This window comes from Pezoporus wallicus, unplaced genomic scaffold, assembly GCF_028554395.1.
Source record: "Pezoporus wallicus isolate ANWC-B61680 ecotype Strahan unplaced genomic scaffold, APGP_CSIRO_Pwel_v1 scaffold_6446, whole genome shotgun sequence".
Classification (NCBI taxonomy): Eukaryota; Metazoa; Chordata; class Aves; order Psittaciformes; family Psittacidae; genus Pezoporus; species Pezoporus wallicus.
Genome location: NW_026636264.1, coordinates 4,161,641 through 4,166,327, shown reverse-complemented (window position 1 = coordinate 4,166,327; position 4,687 = coordinate 4,161,641).

Below are 4,687 nucleotides of genomic sequence, written 5' to 3'. Positions count from 1 at the left end.
TCCTAGGGGGACAAAATCTCTGCAGCTATCCTACCCACCACTGTTTTCCTTGTCCCACATCTGTGATACATTTTGAACCTCATGGTTGCTCTTAGACAAACTCAGGAGAGGGAGAGGCACCTCACGGGCCTCTGAAAAGCTCTGTGGATATGGAGGAGTCTTAAGCCAGGGCACACCAGATGAGATGTGGGCCAGGGGTAGATGTCAGTATCCCATGGGATGGTGGGTGGCACATGGGCTCTGTGTAGGAGGAGAGATGTGGCTGCTGTGCATGGGGAAAGGACCTTGTGAACCAAAGCAAGGCACACTGGGACTGGTCTCACACAGGTGATTAGGAAGACACAGAGGTCTCTGTTGCAGGTGGTGTCAGATCAGCCTCTGGCAGAGACCACTGACTCCTGCTTGTTTCACATCTGCTGGTCTTCTGATTGAACTGGACCAATGAAGAATAAAACAAACCTGCCTGTAGGAGGCCTTGCCTGGCTGGCTGTAGTTTTTGAACAGATAGGGTATTTCGGCTGTGTTGAGACTATGAATGCCTTTTTCTTAGAAGGAAAACAACAAGTAAAAAGTTTAACTATCGATTTCTGAGGATTAAAAGAGTGTACATGAACATTAAAATTGCATAAGCAAAGCCTTCAGTGGGAGGGCAACCAGAAAACTTCAGTGAATGGAAGGACTACATACTTCGCCTTTACCCTCTCCCCATGAGGGCTTTGTGACATGAGCTTATGCAGATTCCCAAGTGTTGGTGTATTCACTACACATTATAGAATCATAGAATGGTATATCCATAAATGATTTATTTTGGCTTACCGCTGTGGTGCAGCCATAGGAGCTGTCACGTATTTGGGAGGAAAAGGTACTTTGCTGTCTTTGTGATGAAGTCCGTATGAGTGGAGGTAGGGCTTAGGTCCAGAGCAGGCATGTTTCGCTGCATGTATTTGTTGTTTGGCAGATGCTCTAGTCATCTGGAGACAGTGTTAGGTTTTTGGAGAGCCACACTCTGGATGAACTGCTGTTTGGTCCTTTCTCAGAAGCCATCTTTCTGAGTCAAGTTTTATGCAGGCAAGCTGCCTTTTGGCATCAGTCCCCTAGAGCCCACCATAGCGTTGGGAGTCACTTTGCAAGGGTGCAGAGAAGGAGCAATGGTGATTTCTTTTCCTTTCCCCAGTGACTCTGTGTCCCCTTCCCTGGCTCCTCTTTGCCTGTGACTGTCACAGTGATGGCACCAGAGTTACTGCTGCTTATGCTTTCTCATATATCTTCCTTCAAGATTCTTGATTATAGGTACTTAAATATAATTACTGTGGATTTTATAGCACTCTGGGACAAGATAAAGGAAAATGAAAAACAGTGAGGCAAATGGGTTTTCCTCTTCTGTTCAGGGAAGACTTTAAGGTATTTTTTTAAGGATAATTTATGAAAACCCTGATCAGATTATGCAACTGTTCCTTTCTATCTCAGCATCATCCTCATGAGAGTATTACCAGCATAGCTTGCCAATAAATTTCTGAAGATCTCTTAATAGTATTAGTCTCTCTGCATCCAGGGAAATGTTTTCTGAAGTCAGTCAGTTCCTGGTTTTCCTTATGGAACTTCTGTTATTAATTTCAGGTGGCTTCTCTGAATTATCTAAATTATAGCATACTCTCACACTATTCTGCTAAACATCTCTGGCTACTTTCAGCTTGCTATTACTACTTTTTCATAGTTTTCAGCTTTAATAAGTTCAGCTGGAAATCACCTGACTGAACTGCCGTTTGCTTGCTGAAAATTTTACCATGTAAGATTTAAAATGGTGTCCTGGGTTCAGCAGTAGCAGTCATTTTTTCACCTTCTTGGTAGCTGGTGCAGTGCTGTGTTTTTGACTTTCAGCCTGGGAATGGTGGTGATAGCACCGATGTTTTTAGTTACTGCTCAAATGTTTGGTTTGGCCACGGACTTTGTGAGCCTCATGCTCTGCCAGGGAGGTGGGAAAGCCAGGAGGAAGCAGAGACAGGATACCTGACCCAAGCTAGCCAAAGGGGTATTCCATACCACAGCACGTCATGCCCAGGATGTAACTGAGAGTTACCTGGAAGGACTAGGGGACTGCGGGGCTGGACGAGGTATCGGTTGGTGCTTGGTCGGGCTGGGGGGGGGGGTCAAGTTATCGGTCAGTGGGTGGTGAGGTGTTGTATTCTCTTCCTTTGTTATTTCCCTTATCATTGTTATTACTGGTGGTAGCAGTAGTGGTTTGTGTTATACCTTAGTTACTGAACTGTTCTTATCTCAACCCGTGGGAGTTGCATTCTTTTCGGTTCTCCTCTCTGTCCCTCTGGGAGTGGGGGGAGGGAAAGAAGGGGGGGAGTGAGAGAACGAGCTGCCTGACTGGTTTTAAACCATGACAAATGGCAATTTATATTATTGAAAAAAAAAGAAAAGGGAAGAGAAAAAAAAAATCACATACTCTTATCAACAGAGTCCTGACAATTTGCATGGAAGAAGAGGGAACGCATGGAGGGCTCCATGTGAATTTGCTATGACCTTTATGAGGACACTGAGTTGCACTCAACACTGGCTGAGATGAAAGGGAAACTCCCACTCGCTTAGCATGGACTGAATTGGGATCCTTTGGCACGTAACCCTTTCCTATATATGAAACACCAGAGAGAAAGGTGAGGGGGAAGATCTCAGCTGTATTGTGATCTTAAACCTCTTAGTTAAGATGGTTCGAGTGTGTTCTCGAGGAAATATTTATAAGTTATAAAAAGCAAATTTGATCATTTTTTTTGTGATTACCAGCCTCCTCAAATAATTTGCTCTGCAGTTGTCTCTGATTACCACCAAGTCAACTTATTTTTTTATTTATTTTAATGGGAAGCACCATTAATAATTAAGAAAAATGTGTTTCATTCCAAGAGAAGTCTTTTAGTGGCAGTTTAAGATAATTATTCAATGGTGCCTAAAAATACACCTACACCACATTAATCCTCGATCCTGTTTTTTGAGGTGATTAAACTCTTTCTGATGTGCATCCAGAAATAATCTCTGGAAACAGCCAAGAGACTCCAGGTGGCCAGCTGCTCCTCTGGCCTGAGCAAGTCACGACACATAGGAAGTGGCTTTGGCCAGGGAGAAACTGCTGTTCTGAAAAAGGAGTTACTGACATTATTATTAGATCAGCTGGGGCTGATCTAAACTCTGTATGCCTGCCTCCAGAGCAATCATCCTTACCATTGCCTAGTGATGACCCGTATTGACCATCTTGAAACAAAAGTGCCAGTGCACTGGAGGATATCAGCAGGGTGAAAAAGCTCTGCTTATGACAATCATGAAGGACAGTGATGTCTGCACAAATGAAAGTTTGGGTTGGCTGCGCTTCTGATGAGGAAATGAAAGAATGATCACAGCAGCCCAATAGGATGGTGGCTTCCCTTAGGAGTAAGGACTAGTTAAGGACTCTTCTTCCTGGTTGCTACAGGGGCCTGAAACTTCATTATCTTACAGGAAAACCAAATGGAGTTACCCTGCTCATGAAATAAAAAGAAGAGCAGTGAGAAGAAAAACCAGAAAAGGTAAGGCTGAGGTAGCTGGCACTGGAACTAAGATAAGTGACCTCTGCTTTGATGTTACAAGATACGACTGTGGCCAGGTGAACAAAAAAAAAAAAAGGTTATTCCTGCTTGTAACCCACACCTAGGTACAGGGCTGGTGTACAGTGCTACTTGAGTTGTTTTGGATGCCCAGTCCCAAGGAGGTTGCTGCTTGTGTTTGTCAGGAATGTGCCCTGAGCACAAAGGCAGCATATGAAGCAACAGTCCAGTTGTACTGAAAGCTGCTCATGTCCCAGAGGGGAAAACTGGTATCACACCAGAGGCTGCTGTAGGCTCTCACTGGAGCATCTTGAAGACCATGAAGGCCGTGAGTCCTGGTACAATGCTTACACAGTCCTTGCTGGGTGACAATCCTACAGTACACCTCCCATGGATGAAAAGAGAAAGCCTGTAATCAGTAATGTTAGATGCTGACAAAAGAACCAGAGAAACCAAAGGGAAACCTAACTCTTCTGCTTTTAATACATTATTTAGGAACCTTGAGATGTGTTGTCTCAGCCTGTGACGACTACTGAAAGCCTTGCTGAATTTTTCCACAGAACTGAATTAAATGAACTTGAATTTGCAGTGATATTGCAGCTTACTCCTCTATTGATGTGTCAATGTTACATGACTGTTTTTTAAAGGGTTCACAAATTTCTGGTACGCCAACGCAGAGCTGCAGAGAGTCCTGTTGTTTGCATGTCATGGCTAATGGGAGAGGCACCGAAAGCAACACCATCCACCCGGTGTGACACATGCCCCTGGAATGGCTCTGGGGCTTGCAGCATCGATCTTGCAGGGCTTTTGCAGCCAAAGCACATTCTCCCCTAAGAGACCAATTTGCTAGGTGGGATTGAAATAATTGTTTCAGGAATTTTATATACAATGGAAGGCTGCCTCATTTAATAGTCTTCTGTAATTAGGCTTCTGCCAAAATTGTCCAGATTTTCAGTCCAATGTGCAAGTAAAAACATGAGCAATGAAATATAAAAATTAACACTTGCAATGACATTTTTCAGGACAGAGTTAAAATTCATGTGGACTTGATCAGCTCCAAAGACAATAGCTAAGTTGTTGCCTGTGGGTATACAGAGCTCTGTTTTGTC